The 27,361-nt window shown below is 40.0% G+C and overlaps 1 pseudogene; it reads right to left on the bottom strand.

The window, feature by feature from the left end:
- Positions 1-5,660: 5,660 nt before the first annotated feature.
- LOC112182634 lies at positions 5,661-7,209 on the bottom strand (annotated as a pseudogene).
- Between the last annotated feature and the right edge of the window lie 20,152 nt (positions 7,210-27,361).

The following is a 27,361-nucleotide window of genomic DNA, read 5'->3' as shown; positions in this document are numbered from 1 at the left end:
CCATAACACAAAGTTATGCCCTATGACAATAAGTTGGCAAACAAACTAGAGCTCTAACTGACTCGTTAACAATTAATCACTCGGCCAAAGACTTGGTATTCCGATATTCCTACATTGAGGTTACAACCTACAACCCCGGATCCTTAGGCCAACCTAACCCTTAAATCAAAACATTTAAACGAGTTGCACTAGACCCAAAATATTACTCAAGACTCCAAAAACTTCAAACACTTTTCAAAACAATATAAAATATCATTTCTCACAACATATTGTTTCCCGAAAAGTCACATCCCCAAAACAATAATATGAACTCACTCACAAATATTGCTTGCATCCCAACAAATCCACCAATACATATATATTTCAAACACACACACACACACACACGTAGTTATTCACTCAGGAATGCCACTAATACCAACCATAGTCCACAATCGCAAAACTCGAGAAAAATCATTTTTATAATAAAACATCATTTTAACTTACCCATGAGCCGTAGATTATCAAGTTCATATAATTTAAAACAAATATTTATTTTCAGAAAATAATTTCATAATTTAGCGAATAATCCAAAATAATAAGTGAACCCCGTTCATAAATGAACCTTGTGAGATTACTCACCTCTAAATCCAGCCGCGTCTTCTCTCACAGCCAAGATAAAGTACAAAACCCTCTCAGTTAAGCACCTAAGTAAAATAAGTTCTCAACTTAGTACACGATTAAAACGAAAGCAGTTACGGTTCGAACTAAGCACTTGAACCAAAATCCGAAGATTTCGTCAATTGAGACAAAACTTCCTCCGAGACCTCCAGGATCAATTTATCAAAAATATACAACAATTCAATGGTCAGGTTCTCACGTATCGCAAACCAAAAAAATCGAAACTACAAAAAAATTAGCATGCTTCAAATGGTCACAACTTGACCTCATAATATATCAACATGCTCCTTTCGATGAGTAGATGACAACCATGAAAACAAACACCCAAAAGCTACCCAGATGCGCTGTCGGCAGTGGTTGAGCGTGGGCTCCACGCGCCGCCGACAACCCCTAAATTGGGTCATGAAACCTATGCAAAATATTTACAACAACTTTTACAACTACACTGAAGTCCAGAAATGACAGGATTCGCCAGAAATTACCTCGAAAGCTTAAGAAATCTGAGAAAACCTAATTTGGATTTTTTTGATTGATTCTTCCTCCTTGCTGTGAATTGGTTCAAGCCACTTGGAGAGGATGATCAGTCTCTCCTGGGCTTCCAGAAATGACTGGTGGCGCGGCCAGAGGTGGCTAGAGGAAGGAGAAATCAAGGCAGACCGAAAGCGAGCCGCCGTCGTGCTGCGTCTTCCTGGGGCGATTCGCTGTGCGCCACCAGCATATAGATCGAAGAAGAAGAGAATGGCGGTTCAAATAGACCAAGTGGTGGCCGAACGGAGAAGATATGGCTGGAAGAAGAAAACGGGTCGCAGGCGGCTTGGGAGAGAATATCGGATCAAGATTTCTTGATTTGGAAAGTTTGAGTTTTTTCAAATTTTTTCCAATTTTTCCTATTTAATTAAAATGGAAAATTTTTCCCATTGGCCATAATTTCTTCATACGAACTCCAACTTTGGCGTTCTGCATATGTACGAACACGTATTGACACTACAAGAAAAAAGGCTTTTTGCAAGGAATTTTTTCCTTGTAAAAAGCTGGAAATTCGTTGCATTAACCCAAATGCAAGGAATTTTCCTTGCATTTGAGTCCTTGCAAAGAGGCCCTTACAAAAGAGCAAATACAACAACTTGAAAATTCCTTGCATTTGAGTTTGCAAATGCAAGGAATTATTAATCTCAAATGCAAGGAATTAACACATGAGGTTAACTATGGTTAGCTGATATACAAGGAGAATTCCTTGCATATCATTCCTTGCATTTAGTTAAAAAAAAAAAATTTAAAACTGAATAAAAGAAAATACCCCAATTGTCATTCAAGATTTTTTTTTATTCATTGAATTAAAAACAATTAATTAGTTTGTTTGTACATCAAAAATTGCTATTTAACAGTATTTCACTTCACCACATAACACTTCTAGTTCCAGATTCAGACAAATGACGCTTAGAGATGTTTGAAACAGAAACTTGAGACAATTTGTCTGCATCTTTGTTTAGTGTCCGTTCTTTCAATGGCATATAGTGCCGGAGCCACTCCCCAATATATACCTGAATAACAGAAGATAGGAAAAGCTGAGAAACAGCATGGCCAGAAACATGGCAGATCACTCATAGAAGTAACTAATGATTAGGACATATAAGTTCATTTACAATAACTCGAGAAAAAAGAAAAAAAAAACAATGTTCAAGATGCCTGAACACATAATTGAACTAACCTGTGCAGACCTCATGATCTTAGTATCAGAATCACCCAGGGATTCTCCAGTGTGCCATGTAACCAGCCATTCGAGGGATTGCAAACAAAACTGGGAAGAACTCCGTTGGAAATCCGATTGCTCTGTTTAACAAGAAGTCAATACTTTCTTACCAATTACAAATAGGAACCTACAAGCTTTCATATCTTTATACAAGGACAAGTACCTATATCTGAACCAGAGTAGAAATCAACATTTGGATACAGCTTTCTGTTAACAAAATACTCATCAAATAGTGCAGCTTTCTCCAGCTACGAATAAAGGAAAAAAATATGAACACAAAACAAAATGAAAAGAGAAAAAAGGGATCGATCTTGTGGATTAAAGAAACCAACAATATATAATCATGATGGAGCACAAAATGAAAATATGATCGAGGATAGAAAGAACTGGAAAGAAGGAAATGGGGATTTACCTCAACTAATAAATCTGTAATGGAGTCTGGGTTTGAACCGCGTTGATCTGAGAAGCAAATGAAGAAGATTTGAACCCGGCTGGTAATTAAAGATTCAAGATTGGACCAAAGTCTATCGATCTGTAGAAAACATATATATACTGACATTAGGTAGCTAGTATATATAGTGTGCAAATGAAATATGAAACGGACTGCGTCTGCATTGAGTTGGATTAGCAAAATTTGAACTGACTGACTAAGAAGGAACAGAAAGAGAAAGTCTCTAAAAATCACATACCCATTACCGAAACATCGGAATGAAGCAACAATGGTATCACTTCATTATACCACTGAAATCCATAACCAATACAATATACAAAACAACAACAAAGACAACTGGAAATGTTTTATACATAAAGTTTATAATCATTACTACGTACGGTAGCCACTGTATGCTCTATCCATGTCAATGTTATGTTTCTTTGGATTTAGAAAGTGCGAGAAATAACTGCTCAGCAAGAGAAAAAGCATGATTCTCAAAGCTTTATCGCTAGCTATGGGATTTATTAGATGGAATGCAGCTGTAATTGATTTGAGGTAAAACTATGTCAAAGTTTTGGAAATACTTTCATTAGCAGAAATGATAGAATTTGGGAGCACCCTTCTCCAAATTTATTGAAGAACCTTGCACAGAACTTTTCTCACCAGTAAACCATATGCTAAAACGATTACACAAAAACAATGAAGTTGGTGGACGCTCCCTGCAGATTCAGAAAATTTGTTATTCCTTTGCAGAATATAGGAATTCATGCAGTTGGCGTTTTATCAATTAAACACTAACTTGGCCTTGAAATTCAGTTTATAATCAGAGGTATGATAGACTCAAACAAAGAAGTATCAGGACAACTTTGTCTTTATCTAGGTTTAGCTCTCTTTTGCAGAACATATGTTGTTCCCTGCACTACCAACTTATTTTCGATATTCATAGCTAGAAACAACTGAATTTTAGTTTTACGTAACTATATATCACTATATGGTCAGATAAAATAAAGCAAAAAACAGTTAGAATATGAAGTGTGTTAGATAATCAAGTCACTATTACATTATTTCTTCTTGAGATACGACAGTTGCCAGATTGGAACAGATATGTGCTATGCAACCAACATTTTACTTCATGTCCAAGAAGTCTGAACTTTCCTCCACTCTGGCAGAACGTCATTTCTTTGTAATTTGTTGTACCGCCTTTGCAACTGCAAATCAATTTCCATTAGTTCATTCTTTAAATTCATCAATTACGAACTTTGTTTAACACCAACACTCAAACAATATAAACCATAAACCAATGGAAGATGCACAATAAAAGCAAAGGCATAAGAACAAAACTTGAAGAGTAAGATATTATAAAGCTAGCTGAAGACATATGATTATCTAATCTAATCCCTTGGAGAAATCTGCCTAACAATGTTTAAATATAAAGGTTTCGACTTATGGGTTTTGCAGGTCGGGATACCTGAGAGTTGTTTATAGTCTATAAATATACTCATTTATTTCAGTTGTTGAGGCAAAGAAATTGAAACATTTAATCGGAAACAAAACTTGGATGAATTACCAAGTGTTGTGAAACCAAAATCATATTTCTTTCAGTTCCTAGGCAGCTAAATAGAGCATAAAGGAGAATCAGAAATCGGTATTTACATGAGAGTGGGAGTTTTTAGTTTGGAGAGACTGAAGCAATGAAAATGGAGAGGCCTCGATGGCTGCTTTGGCTTTAATCTCTTATATATAAAGCGAGACTTCCATTGCCTGCAAAAACTCAGCTCTTCGATTGCCTGCAAAAATAAAAATATGAAAAACCTTTTAATAACCTATCGAAATCAATAAAATCTCAATTTCAATCAAAATCAAAATCGAAACCAAACCCCTACTTTTAGTTATTTCAATAATCCTAAACCAAAGAATTCAATTCTTCTATATCTAATTCAAAAAAGTACATAGGCTACCACAGGGAACAAAGTCGTATGTATAGCGTATAGCAAAAGTAACAGATGCAATTCGAACCCAGAAATCGAAGCAAGAAAGATGGTAGCAACTTACTAAGTTTGAGGTTTTCAAAATCGAGTCGAAAACTGAAATCGAAGCTGCTTCACCCAGTAGAGTTCGAGCCTAACCCAGACTTGAAGACTGAAAATTGAATACCCAGAAGTAGAAATTAAGAGAACCCATAAATCGATTGAAGAGTGAAGACCCAGATGCAGAAATTAAGAGAATTACAGAAACCCAGACTCACCGCGCACCGTCAGCCCGCCTAGTCGGCCGATTTTCACCCTCACGCCTAGCTCAATCGACTAGCCCATTTTCGCCACTGACAGTTGGATTTGGGGTTTTCATGTTTTGGGTGTATTCTTCATCGATCTAGAAGGACCAGAGAGAACTTTTGTTTCTTCTTTTTCTAACTAGAGTCAGTCGAGTGATAAAGGCTCTGAGAGCGTCCACAAATAAAAACAAGGAAGCGAGTTAGATCGTTGCAATTGTGGTTTGGAGAGCGCTAAAAAATCCCGCCCAGCAATAATTGCAAGGATTCTAAATCTATATACAAGGAATTTACTATTTTTTAGATTTGAGAAGACCAAGTATAAGGAATTGTTGCATTCCTTGCAAACTCAAAGAGCCAAATGCAAGGATTCACAAAATTCTTTGTATAAGTCAACCAATTGCAAGGAATTTTGACTCCTTGCATATAAACCCGTTGCATATACCCAAATTTCTTGTAGTGGGCGCGCTTTATATTTTTCATTAAGGAAGTTTTCAGAGAAACTCAATGAATAAAAAGTCAACCCTTTGACTCCCCGAAAATAAAACATTTCGAGTAATTATTCATCCGAAACACTTTCGCTCCACCTTCGAACCATGAAATCCTACTAACGAACACTTTATTAATTTCAGGAAATTCTAAGAAATTAACAACCAATTTTCGGGGTATTACAATATAGGAGTACAAGATGAACTAGCAATTATTTAGTGATCCCAACTCGATCTAGTTGTCTACATTTTGAATGGATCCATGCATTTTAATTTAATATAACGAGAACATTCCATATTGTTCCGGCCAAGTTTATTCTTTCTTTACTATAGTAGTTGCTGGCTTTTGAGGAGTAGTACTGATAATCTTCTTATTCTCAAATCTTGGAGATGGCAGTGACAGACAAATTGAATGTTTGAGGGAGCTTTAATTCTTCGTCATCATCCAACCTAGAGAAGTAGTGCTCAACCATCTGGTTCGTGACAAGCTCCAATTTAGAAGGCTTCCACTTTGGGTTCTTATCTTTGTCCAATAGCATAGCTCTGCAACCCTCCATGAAGTCCTTGTTGATTTCCCCACGCAAAATATGATAAATAATTCTATATTCGCTAATAATACACTCACCAACTTCTTGAAGTCGCTTTCCTCCTCGAATCGATCTTAAAGCAATCTTCAAACTTGTTGGTGATGCCTGTCTTAGTGATTGAATTGCTGACGATAACCATTCATGGTGATCATTTATGTTGATTATGGTAGCAAGCTCCTCCTCTAGGCTACTTAATATTTCTTCCACTGTTGATTGAGAAAAACACTTGTCAATAACATCCATACAGTGGTAAGCACTCTTCGTTTTTGGAACTGGTTGCTCAGAGTATTCATCTAGAATAGCTGAAATAGTAGCATAATCATCAATTGACCTTGTATTAGTTGAAGAAGCGCCTAGTTTTCTTATCAAGGCTTCTTCTAGAAAAAGCAATTTAGATGAAGGGACATAGTGAGTTGCTAGACCCAAAGCAAGCATTTCAGGACCATCCAATCTAGCACCTGTAAGACCAAGATACTCTCCAAAGAATCCAGGAAGTCTTGAAAGGTAGTAAGAAGAACCAACATCAGGAAACCCTCCAATAGCTGTTTCCGGCATAGCAAACACTGTCTTCTCCGTTGCTACACGAAAGCTACCGTGTATAGAAATACCTGCCCCGGTCCCCATAGTGATTCCATTAAGAAATGAAACCTGCTGTGTAGTTTTTGTTGCTAGGAAATACATTAAGGTATATCCAATTGTGAACAATTAGAGAGCAGATCTGAAATTGCCATTATAGAGATGATGTGCTACATACACAACATCACCACCGGCAGAAAAAGCTTTTCCGCTACCTTTGAGAATGACTAACTTGACAGAGGCATCGTGCTCGTAGTTGAGGAACAGCTCAAATAGCCGCAAGACCACGGGAGTGGAGAGAACATTCAATTTTTTAGGCTTGTGGAGTGTCAATGTCCTAATGAATGGATTATTCTCTTGTACTAGAATCTCTGGATTTCCATGATCATGATGATCTGAGCTAAAAGAAGCCATATGTTGTGATCAATTATCTACTGAAAAATGGATAATGGAAAATGCTTAATTAGTACATAATATTAAACTGTTGTGGCCATCTTATATAGAACACTAATGTGAAAATGGTTGTAGGTTGCAATAGACTAACAGTGTCATGCTCATAATTACACTATGCACCATGTGCCAACAATTGCATTTTTTTTTTTTGGTTTAATAGTGTGTTTGGATGAAGGAATAAAAAAGGGAATTTAAATGAAAATGAGGAATTGATAATTCCTAAACATGAATTACCTCTTTTGACATTCTAAACATAGAAATTATAAAAAAATTTGTGAAAAAAAAAATGAAGGAATTGGTTGTCTAAATTTCTCACTTAAATTTTCATCAAAATAGGTGTAATTTTGATTTTCCTGCAAAGATTTCTTCTTATCTCTTTACTAGTTTCTAAAACAATAATTTTTTTTTTATAAGTATTTTAGTTTGTTTTAAATTTTCTTAATTTATTAAACATTCCAAATTCTAAAATTCTACAACCAAATAATGGAAATTGCGACTAATGAAATTTTAATAAACGGAGTTCTAGATTTGATCATCTCAAAATTTCTCAAGAATTTAAAATTTTGCTTATCCAAACGCAGCGTAAAATTTATATTAAATGTTCTTCATGAAACATTACATAGATGTGCATCACATGTAATGTAAGGATTAAACTTTTTTTTGTTTTTTTTCACATGCTCAAGATTGATATGTCTACTGAAAACATTACATATGTATCAAACATTTTAAGTGATTACATACGAGTGCATTACATGTAATGACCAAGACTAGCTCGCTATTTGCTTTGATTTATTTATTTTTTCTAATAAAAAGCAGGAGATTCAAAAAATATTACAATTGTTTGATCTACTTGACCAAATCCTAATTCGCCGGCGGCAAATTGTTTGAATTTTTTTTTTTTAGAGTAAAGACGGAGATAAACATATGCATAGCATAGTGACAAATTTGTATACCAGTAATAGCCTCACCATAATAAATGCCAAAACTCTTACTATAATTTTTTGGTCTCAGTAGCATGAGGTAATTGACAAGAGTATTAAAGCAATTGGTTAGGCCGCTTACCTAATTGAGTTGGGCATTTAATTGTATATCTACTAGTAGGTTTGGGAGCAATTTCATACAAAAAAAATGAAGAGAAAACGTTATAAATTGTCCCCGTGGTTTGAGGTCATGACTATGTTTGCCCATGTGGTTTAAAAATATCTAAATTTGGTCCTTTGGTTTGTTAGAACATCTTTAGCAGACTCTCTATTGTGGCTCCTTAGCTATTTTGGAGAGCATGTTTAGCTTTTTATCTATTTTAGCAGCTGCACCAGACTCCTAAGTCCTTTTAGCTATCTCGCTCCTAAATATAGAGAGCGGGATGAGTCTCTCTATAATTTAAAACATTCCATTTAAGTTTTTTCATGTAATTTATAAATACATTTAAACTATTTAATATTCATTTAAAAAATCATATAAATTCAAAACTAGCTAAAATAGAGAGCATTGATGCAGACGTAATTCTAAAGTGGCTAGCTAAAATAACTTTTTAGCTACTTTAGCTAAAATTTGACTAAAAAATGGCTAGCATTGCTAAAGATGCTCTTATATCAACTAATAGTTGGACCAACTATAACATTCTATCTAACAACCAATTGCTGATCTTTATTGAGGCCGGCCACATTTGGGTGATTAATTGTATATCTACAAGTAGGTTTGGGAGGAATTTCATACAAAAAAATGAAGGGCAAATGTTATAAATGGTCCCCGTGGTTTGAGGTCATGACTGTGTTTGCCCATGTGGTTTAAAAATATCAAATTTTGGTCCTTTGGTTTGATATATCAACTAACAGTTGGACCAACTATGACATTTTGTCTAACAGACTAACACCTAGTTGCTGAACTTTATTAAATCCGGCCACCCCCAAACACCAACTTTTATGAGTTTTCTTCACAATCCATAAACATAGTACATGAAACATTATAATAGTTAAAATATATATATATATATATATGGGCCCCTTAATCTATTCAACAATTAATTTCTAAACTTCTTAGCTTTTTTGTTTTAAATAAAGTTTCCTACTATCTAGATTTCAAGATGTTGCCTTTTGCTATTCCCACTACTAGTCTTAGTATGAAATATTATAGAGTGTTTTTATTAGGACCTCCAAATCGGCTCATTTGACCTCACTTCTATTATGAATTATTAAATGACATATATAACCTACTATAAAATGACTATTTAAGACAATAATTATATCCAAAAAATATTATATTGATTTTCTCTAGACTTTCCAATTCAGTAATATTAGATTGCATTCTTTATTATTTTCCTTATGTATTTTCATTTTCTAATTTCACTACATACTCATTAAAGCATTCATATATATTTAATAAGAATTAAAACTATAATTAAGATCATGTAACATAAAAATATATGATATACATGTTGAATGCATATTGGTGCGGGAAAACAAAATAAATCATATTATGACCTAAATCTAACTCTATCCATTATATTTCCAAAAAAAATAAATAAAATTTGAATAATTAATCATGCGGTACAGAAAATAGAGAAAATAAAATAAACATTAAGAAAAAATGATTAATCTTTTTTTTTTTGCACATCTAAAACATAAAAAAAAAAAAAAAGGTTAAAAAAAAACCACAAAATAGTTCATGGTATTTTCTTGTTGATTAGAAATTAATTTTTAAAAACTCAATACATTGTGTTTGATTTTTTTATTTATTGAAGAAGCGATTTATGTTGTCTGATTAAGGAATGAATATGTAATTAAGATTTATAGAGTAATTTAATCATTGAAATGACTAAGTTTTTTTAATCTTAAATATAATAGTTTGTTTGCAAATTATATAAGAGAGATTATTTGAGGAACTTTAGTGAGGTTTAGTGAGTAAATTTAGTATTTGAAAATTTGATAGGAGATGTAAAAAACATAGGAGGTTAGGTGAGTAAATTTGGAGATTCTAATAGAAAAACTCAATATTATAAGAGTCAAAAGATTTATATATATGTGGCCCCCTCAATCTATTCAACAATCAATTTCTTACACTTCTTAGCTTTTTCGGTTTTATGTTTTAAATAAAATTTCCTACTATCTAGGCTTCTAGCTGTTGCTTTTTGCTATTCCCATGACTAGTCTCTAAAGATGAAACATTATAATAGTCAAAAGATTTATATATGTGTGGCCCCCTAATCGATTCAACAATCAATTTTTAAACTTCTTAACTTTTTTGTTCTTTGTTTTAAATAAAATTTCCTACTATCTAGGCTTTAGTTATTGTCTTTTGCTATTCCCACAACTAGTCTCTTAGGATTTTCCAATATCATCATTTTATTAAAGGAAATGTCATTCTGCTTCTACATATTTTATTATTATTATTATTATTATTAATATTCATTAGTGTAGAAAGTAGAAATCAGAAGATCATCTTCTTCTGAGAATTTTCTTCTACAAGCCTCTAACCCAATTTCAAACTACAAAAGTTATCAAAATCTTCTGAAGACTCATCTCTCAATTCTCAACTCTTAAGCAGTATTCATTCAAAGGAGCTTAAGGTGCGTATAAACCATTGAACAATTTGTATGTAATACCCCAAAAATTCATTATTAATTTCTTGAAATTTCCTGAAATTAATAAAATGTTCGTTTGTACGATTTCTCATGTTATTGGTGAAGTGGAAGAATTTCGGGCGAATAATTACTCAAAACGTTTTATTTTCGATGGGTCAAAGAGTTGACTTTTTATTCCTTCATGAAAGTCGTAGAGCGCGTCGATAAGAGTTCATGATACGTGGAACATGAAAATCGGAGTTCGTACAAGAAAGTTATGGTAGGCGGAAGTTATTACTATTTTAGGAAATTTTAGTATAAATATGGAATTTCCGAAAATAGTTTCATAATTTCGAGATTTTCCATTTTGGACAAGTTCCAGAAAAGTCCAGAAACCTCCGTTCTCTCTCCTTAATGCACACGACCCAGCCCGGAACCGCAAACCTGACCCGATCGGAACTCCTAACTCCAGTCACCTTTACAGACAGCACCGGCCCAGTTCGAGTAGGACCAACGTCACCTTCCTCCCTGTGGTGGTGGCTTGCAACGATTCCCACCCACGGCGGTGCATCGAGGAGGCGAAGCTTGGAACGATCGGACCCGACAAGAATTTCCTCCTTCAACGACGGCAGGGCTTCAAACATGTCTTGTTCTTCTCGTGGGAGCTTCCTTTTTCAATCCATAGTGGTGAACAATAGATTTCGGCTTGCGAGCTTGATTCCGACACCTCAGGTATTAAAGTTGATCCTCGTAGTATAAACTCTATTTTGGACGGTTAGATTGTTGTGGTTTTGAGTTTGGCCGGCGGTGCTTGTGGTAGATGTGCCACCACCTGTAGCGGCTCGTTCGGCCATGGCAGGGGCAGTTTCATGTTTTATTTATCTTCTACTTGTCGATACGAGGGTTTTGATATAAGATATGTAATTTTTTGCGATCGTATCAATATGTTAGATTTTTATTGATTTTGATTGTCTCAGTTTTTGATCCGTGAGGATCCGGCAGTCTGATCGACTTGTATTTCTGTTATATTGATCGTAAAAGTGTTACGGAGACTTTGGGTGGTCTCGATTTCGGCTCGATTGGCTTTACTTTCGGATTTTTTGTTTGATTGGGAGATTCAAACATTAATTGTTGTTTTGTGATTCCTGTACTAAATCACGACTGTACTTTCTTTAGGTGATTGATAGTGCGTCCGGTAATTTATTTAAGTTGTGTGAAGACGCAATGGGAATTTCAAGGTGAGTAAATCTCATGAGGTTCATTTATAAATAGAGTAACTTTATTTTCAGAATTAATTGTTAAATTGTGAAATCGTTTTCAAAAATAATATTTGTTTTAAATTATACAAACTTGATCGTCTACAGTTCATGGGTAAATAAAAATAAAGTTTTATTATAAAAATGATTTTTACGAATTTTGTATTGGTGAACTATAATTGGCATTAGTAGCATTCCTGAGCGAATGACTACGTGTGTGTGTGTGTGTGTGTGTATTTATGTGAAATATATATTGGTGCTATTGAAAATGAAGTGGTGTTAGTATGTTTGTGATTTGATTGTGTTATGGAGATAAATGAGTTTTCGATGTTAATAATTTTTGGGTTTTTTCTCATATACTCAGAAACACCATGTATTTTGTCCGCTTGCACCAACAAGTTTATATTGTGCCCAATTACACAAATCTCCTAGGAAAAGACCTATAAGGGTAGTCGTATTTAGGGCAGTGCCTATTGTATCCTATGTTGACTTTTGGGTTTGGATTTTACTATTTTCTTTGGAAAATCTAATTTCAAGCTTCTAAGAAAAACAAAACTAGCCTTCAACATGCCCAAGTTCCTGCCTAACGGTTACTTTAACAGGCAGAATCACTGCTGCTTGTTTCTATCCTAAGCCAAAGCTAGTACTTCCTTTGAAATAGAAAATCTAAACTTCAAGGTTCTACAGGATACAGGCAGAAAACCGATAAACAATATAAACAGAAATCTTTCTGAAATTGAAAAATTTTGACGAAGTGGATGAGCAATCTAGAATTATTTATTTAAACATAATTACAAGCTGAGAACTCAGAGCCTCATTCTTAGGTAAACAGCTAAAAGCTGTTTAGCTATCCATGAGAATGATTACAGATACTTACTTGAAATGAAAGCACTCTACTTCCACACTAGACAGGAAGGAAAGAACACACTGCTACTATGGCTTTCTTACTTCTTGAGAGAAGACTCTTCTGCTCAATTTTTTTTGATGCCTTACAAACTGAACCTAAGACTTCTTATATAGGGAGCGGAACTCAAACTGGAATTCAAAACATAAAAATGGGCAGAACACTCTATTATTTTCTGCTCTCATGAGTGCTCTTGATGATTGAGGTTGGTTGATGAAAAACAGATTCCTTGAGGTGAAATGTTTTTCACCTTCTTCTTTTTGAAAAGCAAAAGCATCTTTAGTGAAAATGCCAAAGTTGCTTTCAGTGCTTTTTACACCTGCTGCTTCACATGTTTTCATATGTTTCAGAATTGTGGCCTAGGACAAAAGAGTTGTTTTTCATCATGGCATTAGTTTCATTTTCTTTCACGTCTGTATCTTCATACATCTTGTAGTGGTTGTCATTTTCAATCTTTTCGATCCACTGAAAACAAGCTAAAGTGGAGTCGATCTATTTTCTCTTAAGAGATAAGAAAAGGTCACTGCTAATAACCTCAGGATGATCATATGCAGAAACAATAATTTTTTCTCCTGCTGCCAGGAATGTATTTTTTGTATCTTCTTCGATGATCTTTTTGGTATATTCCAGTGACATAGCCTTCATCCAGAGAATACTAGAATATGGTTGGCCATTGTATCCAACACATGCAGGGTGAAGATATTTCCCTTGAATGTCACATAATGGTATGGAGAAATATAGTCAACCTCCCCATTTTTCTTCTGAATCCACTCTGGTGGAGTCGATCTGAACTTCAATATGAGGATGCAGTCATTTTTTCTAATGTTCTTAACCATGTTGACTATGATGGGTGGCAGTCCCTTGAGATCATCATTTGTTTTGGTCCACAGATTGTGGACAAAACCATTTTCAACAAGCCAAAGCTTGTGTTCTTGAGGATGTTCACTCTGAACATTGACCACATATCTTCCAACATAAGGTCCAGGGATAGTGAAGAGAGTTGGAGGTAGACACGAATTGGAATTTTGACTTCCAATAAGATTATGAAAGTCGAACCATTCTGATTCTTTTAGTGCTAAAACTGGGATTCTAGCACTTTCAGGATCTTCAAGATATTGAATTTTCTCATTTTGGACAGCACTCTGTTGTGTCATATTTTCATGAACTTCTTCAAACTGTGGCCTGGCATTTTCATGAAGTTCTTCAACCATGGCAAACATAGCTGGGAACATGAGACCACTGTTTCTTTCCTGAAAAGCATACAAAAGGTTATCCAAAATAGCTTTATGGTGATATGCTAATCTTCTGTCAGTTCTGAACACAGGTTCATCGAATTTTTTAATTCATAATTAAAAAAATTTATAACTCCAGATGGAATTATTTTTCTTTTTGGCAAAGTAACAGCCTTAAACGGTCTTGATGAGCCTTTACCATCTGCCGTTTGAGACAGGCTAGCCAATCTTTTACCATGCGATTGATCAGTTGTGGCTAATCCTTTTGGATTTAGCAAAAATCTTTTGAGGATTTTTTTTCTTTGGGTTCCTTAGCATTTTCAGGTTCTTTTCCTGTTCTTCTGTTTCTGGGATTGCAACCTTCATCGTCTTCTCTTCGACTGAAAATTGTCATTGTTTCAGTGGTATAAACGGGGTTATCATGGGGGCTTTCACTTATGAGATCCATACCTGCCAACCATGAACAGAGGTCAGAGGGAAGATCAGGCTAGCTGGCCTTCGACCCTCCGATGCCTAAGTCAGATACATGTAAGAATGTTGACTAGGTAGGAGTAAATGGAGAGTGGTGGCTTACCTTGAATGAATGGAGAGACATGTATTTATAGTGTGGGGATGGGCTTGTCTCCTCTTTGTTTCTAATGTGGGACTATGCATGGCCTCCCCGATACTGCTAGTATGTGGTATCGGTATCGTGTATGAGCATTATTGGTGTCTTTTCAAGTGGCTAGTGAGCCTTGTGCTTCCGATACTTGTGCCTGAGAGGTATCTATACTAACAAGTCCCCCAAGTCCTCGGTCAAGAGTTCTCTTGGGTGGGGAGTTTGTCCATGGTAAAAGTATCGGAAGTGCAAAGCGGGTATCCTTACCATGTGGCTTCCGTACAACCATTACCCCCAGTCCCTCAAGTCCCCAGCTAAGAGGAGTCTTGACTGGGTGGTGATTTCATTTTCCGAGTAGAAACGGCGCAAGCCTTCATTGGACATTTGGCGAGAGTTTCTTTCTTAGGGTGACTAGTCCCCCGAGACCGAAGTCAAAGGGTTTAGACCAGGGTCTGCTAGCATGTGGCATCAGGTGTACTTGATACACTCAGTGTCTGCAAGGATAGCCTTAGCTATGTAAGGCCATTTTTGCAAATGGCGATAGTATAATTTTGGTGTGAAGCAGATAATGGCTGTAATGAATATAGCCGATAGTGGCTGGAATGTGTGTGGCGATATCATTATTTTTAGGCTTGGCACAGCCTTCATTTTGCATATAGTGGCATGCAATCATATAATAGAGAAAGATGAGACATGGCGATATTGTATAATGGAGAGAAGCCATGGTGATATCATATCATGTTATAGAGAAATAAACATGGCGATATCATATGATGGAGATAAAACATGGCAATGTCATATAATAGAGAGAAAGCATGGTGATACCGCGTGTTAGAAAAAGATAACTCATGCTGATATCATATAATGGAGAGATACCACATGGCGATATCACGTGTTGGAGAAGGATAACTCATGTCGATATCAGATAATGACATATGGTGATATCGCGTGTTGGAGAAACAACTCGGGGCCGTATCGCATAATAGAGAGGTAAAACAGCAATATTGTATAATAGAGATAAAGCGTGGCGATATCGTGTAATAGAGAGAGAACATAGCGATACCACGTGTTGGAGAAACAACTCGGGGCCGTATCGCATAGTAGAGAGGTAAAACATAGCAATATTGTATAATAGAGATAAAGCATGGCGATATCGTATAATAGATAGATAAAACATGGCGATACCACGTGTTGGAGAGACAACTAATGCCGATATCATATAAGGGAGAGCGTGTCGTAATTATGTCTGTGGTGATATTGGATGCTTTCGAGGATAGTGCTCTTGATCGCCTTTCATTAAGGCATTTCGCCCTGATCGCCTTTCATTTAGGCATATTGCCTTGGTCACATTGAATTTAGGAATTTCGCCTTGCTCGCATTTCATTTAGGCATTTCGCCTTGATCGTATTGGAGCTAGCATTTCACGTTGATCGCATTGGAGCATTTCATTGTGATCGCATTGACGCATTTCGCATTGATCACATTTAAGCATTTCACATTGTGATTGAAGAATTTTGCATTGATCGCATTGGCAATACAAAGGTTTACGAGTGATAGCACTTATAGTTCTATATCAGCACAACCATGCCTTTAGCGATATTGACTTGTATAGCCATTTCTGCTTGTTCGCGTTAGGCAGTAGTTTGGGGTTGCTATACAGCTTGCCCGTGCCTTCAGCCATATTTTGATGGAGAGATAAGAAATGGCGATATCGAGCCAATTTCATTGAAAACTACCAAAGGCAGTGACAGAATATAAGGCGATCATGGGTGAATACATGGTGATATTTGGAGAAGACATTGCGGTCGTCTGAGAATACATGGCGATCATTGGAGGATTCATTAAGATCATTGGAGAACACATTGCCATCATTGGGGAATACATGACGCTCATTGGAGAATTTTGGTAGAGTCCCAGAGGGGCAGGTTTGTAAGACTATAGTCCTGAGTGCCGCTAGGGCACTAGTAGGGAGTTAAGAAAGTCCCTGTTAGGAAATAAGCGTGAAGCTAAAGTATAGGCGAGTATATGGTGCTAAGGCATGGCGAGTACATTGAATATGTCGCGGAGGTATGACGAGTGTACAGTTGAGGCATGGTGTAGATACCTCTACTAGCAAGGCTAGTTTGCTACCTCACCAAGCATAAACAACACCCTCATGGGATCCAACTGCTACTTGCATCTTGTAGCCCTATGTTCAAGTTACGCTACGGTATCTGGAAGTCGCAAATCCGTCGCCGGGAAGCCACCTTCCCGGCCTTGCCAAGTTGCCTCCACAATATGCTTCTCTAGACTAGAATAGTGACTTTGAGTCCCACATCTAAGAAAATGTAAATGAGGGAGCCTCCTTCCCCTATAAAAGGAGACTCCTCCCACAACTCAACACATCCCATTACATCTCTTGTAATCTTGTTAGGCCGCAAGGCTCGACACACTAGTACACATTCAAGTGGACGTAGTTTCCCGCTAAGGCGGGAAACGAACCACTATACATCTTGTGTCAATCTCTCTCACTCTCTTTACTTATCGTTAATTAGATCCCCACGGATCCAAACGTTAACATTGGCGCCGTCTATGGGAAGCCAACACAAAGGCTTCGTCACTTACCATTGAGTTAAGTCATCTTAACAAAGCTCAAAAGAGTTCTTTCTTCTCTTCTTTGAGTTATCAAAATTGCTCACTGCCATTCTCTTGTATCCTTTGAATTATTATATAAACCGCTAGCAAGCATTGCACCCAGCCCCATCCTTGGTGGTAACAAAATTTTTCAACATAAATTTGTTCCCAGTGCTGGCTAAGTTACAAGGTTTCAAGGTAAAGAAAAGTCAACGCTGCACTTGAGCCAGTCAAAGCCCCTCAGGGCTGATCAAGTTCGGTCAACGCTGACCAACTTTAGTTAACAATTAGTCAACGCTGATGAAAGTAGTCACCGCTGAACTACCAAAAAAAAAAAAATCTTGGCAGCAAAACCTCTGGACACCCAGCGATTTCATCTGGACACCCCGCTTCTTCGCTGCTCTCCGCTCCGCCAGTCAACGCCGCTAGGCTCTCCTCCGCCCAACTCGATGGCAACCTCCGCTGCGCTCCTCCGCCCAACTGTAGCTCCGAGGACCCTCCAGCGATCGCAGCTCCTCCAAGCTCCGCCACCAACCCAAGCTCCGCTGGCAGCAGATTCCGATCCGCTGCCTCCACTCCAGCTACGCTCATTTTTAGCCATGCCAGTTCCGCCGAGCACCACCGCTATCAACAAGTTCCGCTCCGCCGAACTTCACCAGCAAGGCTATATCGTCAAGGACTCAAGAGACCATCTTCCGCTACAGAGTACCGCTAGTAGCAGCGGCTTCGCCGGAGAAAATTTTCCACTGGGCAACCTCCGCCGAGTTTCTCCTCTGAGTTTCACCGCCAGGCCTGGCAGCTCTGCCAAGTCCGACAACAGCTTCCACCAGGAAATCCTCCGCTAAGCACATCCAGCGGCATATTCTTCCACTCCGCCAATATCCGTCAGTCAGCGGACCTCCTCCGCTGCACTCAAATCCCCGCCGAGCTCCAAGCTTCGCTCCGCCGGACAACCCGCTAGCCTTCACCGCTAGGAGACACCGCTGGACAATACTCCGCTCCGCCGATCAAACACCCTGCTCCGCTGGCCTAACCTTTCTCCGCTTACTAGAGCTTCCTCCACTAGGCCAATCCTCCGCTGAGCTCCAAGTCTGTCGAGCTTCCTCCACTAAATCCGCCGCGCTTCGCTCCTCCGCTGAGCTCGCACTCCACCAAGCTCCAAGTGAGTGCCAAGCTCGTCACCACCAACGCACAACACCAAAGCATGGCGTGCCCTGGACGCTGCCCCTTCTCCTTGGCTCAGTACTCTGCCAGGATCCTCCGCCGAACTGGAAATCTACAGTGGAGGACTTCACTTCGTAGCGGAGCTTCAATCAACCCACGCACTTCTTCTCGGCATCTAGCGAACAAACTCACTACTGGAAATCTGCAGTAACGTTTCCGGTTCTAACAGCACCCCATCCATGTAGAGAGCTAAGTTTCTCTCACCTTACTGATACGAAACCTCAGCTCTTGCAATTTAAAGACAACATGCCTCTTAGTTTAAACGACACCTACCAGTGGCATATACACTCGTCAATACTATGCTGTTTGCATGTGTAATTCATATCATGCATGATCATCTTCATCCATCCAATCATATATACTTCCTGGGTATTCATATGTTAATGCCTCTTCAAAACCACATGCTTGTCCAATTATACAATTGCTCCATGACTTATCATGTGTTGATTATATGCATACCTGCTATGCTAAGAATATAGTGCCACGCTTGGGCGGCATGTGCACTCTCTTAGGCATGTTTGGCCATGCTTATTGCCTGCATGCATCGCCCCACTTCATCTACTGACACACAAGCATGAGAGCTCATGCCATCGATCCTATTTGAATTTTTAGCTCGTAGCTTATGGGGCATATATATCATTTGATTTTGTTGTCACCAGTATGGGGCGCCACGCTTTTCACTTGCATAATTTTGGTGGCATCTAAATATTGTATCTCAATCCATGCAAAATGTACCTCTAGTGGGCAATTAAACCATAATACCATATTGCCTATATGATTGCTTATATCAAGTACATACCAAAGCATGATTATTCAAACATAGCCACTATGTACCATTTTGGCTTATTAAACACGGCTTATCACTTAGCAGCATGCTACTTCACCTAGAAATGCATCTGTAATTTCATTGCCATTTGTTGTCAACCACTACATTTGCTTGTACACTTTGCTTAAAATTTTATCTAAAGTACATATGCAAATTATTTATGTTGATTTTACAAATCTACATATTAATCATCTATTTTGTTTCAAGGAAATTCAACTATTTCTATTGAGCATTCAACCGCAACTACAAGTTGACGTACATTATCGAAGTACTTTATCCGCCACAAGCAAATGAACCTCAAATCGGCATAAGATAAGTGCCTTCCTCTTATCTTTACGCTCTTACAATTTGAGCTACCGCCGATGCCATGACTATACATGTCTCTATAACCCTTAAGCATGCCTACAACATGTTATTAGCAACTTTACTACAAGTACATGCTACACACATACATGCTTAAATGCACTTTCATGTGACATGCATCTAGAAGCTAGTGACACTTACGACTTAATTAAACATGCTCGGATAAACGACTTGCTCGGGTTACGACTCGCTTGGGTATCGAGTATGGCCACGACTTGCGCTTGGGCCACGCCTTGCATGCTCGCACAGCGCCTACACACTCAACTACACCCAACTTGCTCGAACAACCCAACTTGCTCGATCATGTCCAACATGCTTTACTTAAGCCCCAAGTTCACAAACGCTTCATTATATGTCACCGGGACTACTCCCACAAAATTACTTTGGACACCCATTACACTTGCCACTATCTATTGTGCGTGTTATATGGCCATAAGATCCACATATACAACTACCAATATTTTACATGTTCATACACATTAATGGAATATTGAGTTCTTCTACCATTTGTTGTTCACAACAAAACGAATTCTTTTCGCATTCCATTAATACGAGCGGTAACCAATACAACAAGCATTCTACATATGCGCGTTTTTGTCTCATTGTGTAGGTTAAAAGAGTCCCTTCTTGCTTATGGAGCTCGGGGACTTGTAGGGGCTAGGCGCCTCTCGGACATTGTTTATGCTTGATGACTTCATGATTATAACTCCCCAACCAAGAAGCTTCTCTTACTCGGGGACTTCGGGGACTTGTAGATACCTCTACTAGCAAGGCTAGTTTGCTACCTCACCAAGCATAAACAACACCCTCATGGGATCCAACCGCTACTTGCATCTTGTAGCCCTATGTTCAAGTTACGCTACGGTATCCGGAAGTCGCAAATCCGTAGCCGGGAAGCCACCTTCCCGGCCTTGCCAAGTTTCCTCCACAATATGCTTCTCTAGACTAAAATAGTGACTTTGAGTCCCACATCTAAGAAAATGTAAATGAGGGAGCCTCCTTCCCCTATAAAAGGAGACTCCTCCCACAACTCAACACATCCCATTACATCTCTTGTAATCTTGTTAGGCCGCAAGGCTCGACACACTAGTACACATTCAAGTGGACGTAGTTTCCCGCTAAGGTGGGAAACGAACCACTATACATCTTGTGTCAATCTCTCTCACTCTCTTTACTTATCGTTAATTAGATCCCCACGGATCCAAACGTTAACACATGGAGAGTGTGTCCTTCGAAACATGGTGAGTATACCTCATTGAGATATAGCGGATGTAAGTCGCCTGAGACATGGGTGAGATGCCGCTGAAGCATGAGTAACATATCGCGGAACTTGTATATGACATCGCTAAAGTATGGATAGTGTATCGCTGAAGCATGGATAATATATCGCTAAGGTCTAGAGAAGATACCGCTGAAGTGTGGAGAACGTGTCGGTGAAGCATGAAAGATGTATCGCTGATGCATAGATGACGCTGAATCATAGAGGATTACTGCTAACAGATAGATAACATACAGCTGAAAAATAGGAGAGCGGCCTCTAAAGTATAGGTGAGATACTGCTGGAGCATAGATGAGATACTATTGAAGCATAGAGAAGAGATTGCCAAGGCCTAGATAATATACTGCTGAAGCACAAATAAGATATCGTTGAAACGTGGCGAGTATTGGGTGTATGTCATTACAGCATGGCGACTGCGTCGTTGAGGCATTTGAAGCATGTCATTACAACATTGCGAGTGTATCGTTGAAGCATTGCAAGTGTGTCGTTGAAACATGGCGAGTGTGACATTTATCATATAGGAGGATATATCACATTGAAGCATGGTGATTGTGTGTCATTGAGGTATGACGAGTACATCGCTGAAACATGGCGAAGGGAATCGTTGAGGCATAACGAGTATGCACTAAGCGAGTGTATCGCTAAAGCATGGCGAGTACATCGTTGAAGCGTGGAGAATATAACGTTGAGGCAAGATAAGATACCGCTGAAGCTCGTTGAGGCATAGATAAGATACCGCTGAAGCATAGGGGAGATACTACTAAAACACAGTGAAGATATCGCTGATGTGTAGAGAATATACTGCTGAGGTATAGATGAGATACTATTAAAGCGTAGGGACGATATCGTTGAGTCCTAGATAATATGTTTCTGAAGCATAGATGAGATGCTAAAGCATAGAGAAGATATCGCTGAAGTATGGCGAGGACAGGTCGCTGAAGCATAGACAATAGACTGCTGAAGCATATATAAGATGTTGTTGAAGCATAAATATGATATTTCCGAAGCATGGATAATATACTATTGAGGTGTGGCGAGTATGGGTTGCTGAGGCATAGATAATAGATTGCTGAAGCATATATAAGATGTTGTGGAAGCATGGTGAATACGTTGCTGGAGCATGGGGAATACGCCGCTAAGCATGTCGAGAATGTGCCACTGAGGCATGGCGAGTATGCTACTAAAACATGGCGATTGTATGGTTGAAGCATTTGGAGCATTGGAATCCGTCATTGAAGTATGACGAGTATGTATCATTGAGGTATGGCGAGTATGTGCCATTCAAGCATGGTGGTAGGGTGTACAAGTCCCCTGGTATCAAGAACATTTACCATGGAGAGTGTATATCATTCAAACATGGCAAGTATTGTGTACAAGTCCCCCCAGTATCGAGGACATTTATCATGGCGAGTATGGGCCATTCAGGCATGGTAGGTGGGGTGTACAAATTCCCCCCATTATCAAGAACATTTATCATGGCGAGAGGGAGGATTGATCTCGCTAGTGAGATTTCATGTGTATATAAGCAACAGAGGCGCTAAACATGTAGCAGCATGTGGATATAAGGTTAAAGTATTTAAATAAGAGTATTGAGTATAGCTCAATAGGCAATTTGGTGTGCATGACATTGTTTGAGCCTCTATGCATGCCACAGTTTGTGAAGCGAGTATCGCAAGTGTATACGTAGTAATGTAATCAAGATAAAAGCATGGCCTGTGTTTAGCATGTAATCGCAATGGAGATACTAATAACATTGTGCGTTTTAGTTATGCTTGATAATCATGGAGACATTTAAAGCATAGCATTAACATTTAGGCGTAGTGAATATGCTACTAAGTTATAGTGTTTTATAGGCATGCTTAGATTGTAGTAATCAATGAGGCATGTGAAGTATAGCAGTAGCTCAAATTAAAAGGATGTAGATGAGAACTTATCTAGAGCAGTTCATAAGCGGTGAAGATATTGTAGAGAGATTGGAGATTTGGAGTTGTCCATATATGACTCCATGTCGATTAGCGAGTACGGATATAGTGCACTTGCCTTTGAACATACAAGAAAGGATCCTTGTTGTGGTGATAGTGCCTCGTCAAAAATAAGCAAGTGAGTAGCAGCCTATTTAAAATGTTTAATTGATGAAATTAAACATTATATGCTCGTATAGCTTTGCTGTAATGTTTGGATAAATATTGCATGCACCAAGCAAATGAAAGCATAAGTGGTGTTATCGGCATGCTAATGTGCATTGGAGACCAGAGCTTGGTGGCATACCGAGTGTTGGTATATGCATACCTCCTAGGCACAAGTATCGGAACCACAAGACTCGTATCGCCAATATACCAGCGAGATAAGCTCCTAGCAGAGAGTTCTGATACCCCTCAGGGCGATATGGGGATCCCGAGCGTCCCATACCGAAAGAAACGGAACCAAGCTCCCACAAACCTGCTACATTAAGGCCATCTCCGACAACCTGAGGAGGTAACTTTTTACTATCGCTTTCCATTATCATTATCTTATTCGATACTGACTTAGGCATCAGAGCGTTGATGGTCGGCACACCCGGTCTTTCCTCTGACCTTGGTCTGTTTTGCAGATAAGCGAGACCGATAGTGATAATAATGAACCAATACCTTCTGTGTTAAGCTAGATCAGACTCCTCTCGAGACAATTGAAACATTGGCGCTAGAAGGAGTCCCCTAGCTCCTTGTGGCAGGACAACACATTGATGGCTACCAGCAATCCCGATACTAGCCACGACGATCCGCCTTGCGAGGCAGTGACCCGCGAGATCCAACTCGAGTTTCAGAGCCCGAACACCGAGACTCGATCAGTCATGACCACCGATCCAACGATTGCACTAGAGATAGCGATGTGTGACCTCATAGAGACACACGCACAGGCCGAGGCCGAGCGCGTAGCAGCCTCAGCGGCTCGCCGCGAGGTCGAGAACATGACGAACTAAAATAGCATCCTATGGGAGGCATTCCAGGGGCGAGTCACTCATAACGAAGCTTTGGACATAGCTCACCAGCAGGAGACCCCGATACCAACTATCAGTGCTGTCCCGACACCAGGAGCAGTCCTCACCACCGACCAGAGCACCGGCCTCGCTGGCACCTTCTCGCCTCTAAAAGCTACATCGGGAAGCCCTACGGGCCCCGCACCTGGCACACGAGTGTAGGACCCCCAGTCATCTACTTGAATTCACCCCTACTCCCCAATCAACTCGACGCAGTGCCACCACCTCGGCCTGCCCACGATATAGCGGGAACCTCGAGTACATACACCGCCACGACCACCAACATACCCCCACCCGATCCCAATACTCGACTATTGCTCCAGATGAGTGAGGCTATTGCCTCCTTACAAGCACAAGTTGAAAACGCTGAAAGCAGGACTGGATGGCAACCGATCACGGAGGGCTTTCAGGGAAAGACGGGACTGTTCACTGCCCGAGTACAGGCTGAGAAGCGCCCACCAGAAGCCAAGCCCTTTAAGATTGAGAAATATAATGGCACCCGAGACCCTTACCACCACTTGGAAGTGTTCCAGTCCATCCTTCACGGCAGCCGATATACGGACGCAATGACATGTCATGCGTTTGAGGAAACCCTAACTGATGAGGCCTTGTGCTGGTTTCTTAATCTTCCTCCCAACTCCATCGATAGTTTCCAAGAGCTCAGGGATAGATTTCTCAGCAGATTCATTCTGTGCGGCAGCGGCTATCGCACGACTCCTGACCTATTCCGGCTCAAACAGCGGCCAAATGAACGATTACAAGATTTCATCCACCATTGGCAGAAACAAGCTACACAGTGCAGTTCCCTTAACCAGGCCCTAGCAGCATCGGCATTCAAACAAGCACTCCAGCCATGATACTTCCTCCTACAAATCAACACCAATCCCCCTGCGACATATGACGATCTCCTCGATGCCGCTACTGCCTTTGCCCAGGCTGAATATGATACCTTTGGCCGCGATACCAGCTCCAACGAGCACCTAGTCAGCATCCCTCAAGCCAACAACCCCATTAGGACCACAAAGGGTAGAGGTAATGATTCCGCCAAGGACAAGCCTATCCAGCATGACAGGTCCCAACGAGAGCGACAAGGCTATTACGACAAACGAGATAAACAGTACGAGAAGAGCCCCGAGAAGCAAAAATACAACTCCTCTAGTAGTCGACATCGCGATGCACCGTACAGCGACACCCGACACAGGGATGACCAGTGCTTTGAGGCACCCCGATATGAGATTTACACCACATTCACCGCTTCTTATGAGGATATCTGGAATAACCACAAGGACATCATCCCACGCCCACCAAGGCACAAACTTGGCCAGGTGAAACCGCGAGATAACTGTAAATATTGTACTTATCATGAAGAGCCCGGCCACCCCAGCAATATCTGTTGGGCACTAAAAAATGCTATCGAGCACCTCATCCAGAGTGGCCAGCTCTAGCAATATCGCACTCCCTCCACAGGCGCTAATGCCATCGAGGTCTACGAATAGATCCTAACGATACACGGCAGCGCTCCAATAACACCCGAGACCCACCATGCACAAAAGCGCCAATGCCCTAGGGGCCAGGAGGTATTGGGACTCAGCCATGGCTGCCACACCCCACACGTAGAATGGAACTCGATAGCTTTTAATCGTAGCGAGGACACTATCAAGAAGCACCATAACGACCCATTCTTAATGACCATGATCATCGACCATTATCGATGCTAAAAGGGTCTTGGTCGATAGCGACGCAGCAGTCAGCGTCATGTTCGGCAGCTGCTACGAGGGCCTCAACCGAGATAAGAAGAAACTCACCCAAGACCACAAACCCCTAATCAGCTTTGTAGGAGAGATTACACAACCTTTAGGATCCAATGATTTGCGGATCACACTGGGTAGCGGTAGCATTATCGCCACCATAACAGCATACTTCATCATTGTCGACTGCCCCTCCTCCTACAACGTCATCCTGGGACGCAACGCCATCTAGGGACTCCAATGTTTTGTGGCAAGGTACATGCTAATGATGAAGATACCTACCCTGGGAGGCATCCTCACCATCAGAGGCGATCAAGAGCTCGCAAGATAATGGAACTCTTTGACTGTCGCGAGGGGACACGACAGACGAGAGGTCCTGCTAACTTCTGACCTACCCTCTCCTTCCGACAAGCCCGATGATCCAAGGGAGGATCCCGAGACTTCAGAAGATCGCGATACAAGCAAAAAAAAGAAGGACGATAAGCACAAGCTCAAGCACCCAAGACCAGATGCTTTGGAAGACCTGATATTGGTCTCCATTTCAGATGCACATCCAGAAACAAAAGTGAAGATCGGGTCCAAAACGGATCCACAGTTCCAGGCGGAACTAATCGCCTTTCTCAAAACCAGACAGGAGGTATTCGCTTGGTCATACACCGACATGCCAGGAATTTCGCCAAAATTGCTAACCCACAAGCTCACCATCTCACCAAATGTTCCCCCAATTCGCAAAAAAGACGAGCCTTCACGGAAGAAAAATATAAAGCGATCCAATCCGAAGTCAAGAAACTCCAAGACATCGGATTTGTTAGGGAAGTCTCCTACCCGACATGGCTCTCCAATGTTGTCATGGTAAAAAAGCCCAACGGAAAATGGCGCATGTATGTCGATTACACCAACTTGAACAAGGCTTGCCCAAAGGACAGTTTCCCCCTACTGTGAATTAATCAGCTAGTTGACTCCACTGCAGGCCACAATCTCCTTAGCTTTATGGACGCCTTCTCAGGCTACAATCAAATCGCCATGGAACCCTCCGATCAGGAACATGCATCTTTCACCACCGATAAGGGTTTGTATTGTTACAAGGTAATGCCATTTGGTCTAAAGAACGCCGGGGCCATATACCAGAGACTGGTTAACGCCATGTTCGCAGACCATATTGGTAAGATCATGGAGGTATATGTGGACGACATGCTCGTCAAAAGCGTCACCATTGACGATCACATCAAGAATCTAGGCATCGTTTTTGACGTTCTACTCCAATATGGTATGAGACTCAACCCGGACAAGTGCGTGTTTGGCGTACTGGGCGGAAAATTCTTGGGTTTTGTAGTCAGTGAGAGAGAGATCGAGGCCAACCCCAAGAAGGTGCAGGCAATTCTCAATATGGCACCACCAAAAACAAGAAATGCGGTCCAGTCCCTCACTGGGAAGGTTGTCGCTCTCGCCAGATTCATATCGCGCTTAACAGACAAATGCGCCCCATTCTTTAAGCTCCTCAAAACTCACCGTACCGAGACAATCAAT

This window comes from Rosa chinensis, chromosome 1, assembly GCF_002994745.2.
Source record: "Rosa chinensis cultivar Old Blush chromosome 1, RchiOBHm-V2, whole genome shotgun sequence".
Taxonomy (NCBI): domain Eukaryota; kingdom Viridiplantae; phylum Streptophyta; class Magnoliopsida; order Rosales; family Rosaceae; genus Rosa; species Rosa chinensis.
Note: the sequence above shows the minus strand (reverse complement) of the source record. Positions and strands in the feature narration are given on the sequence as shown.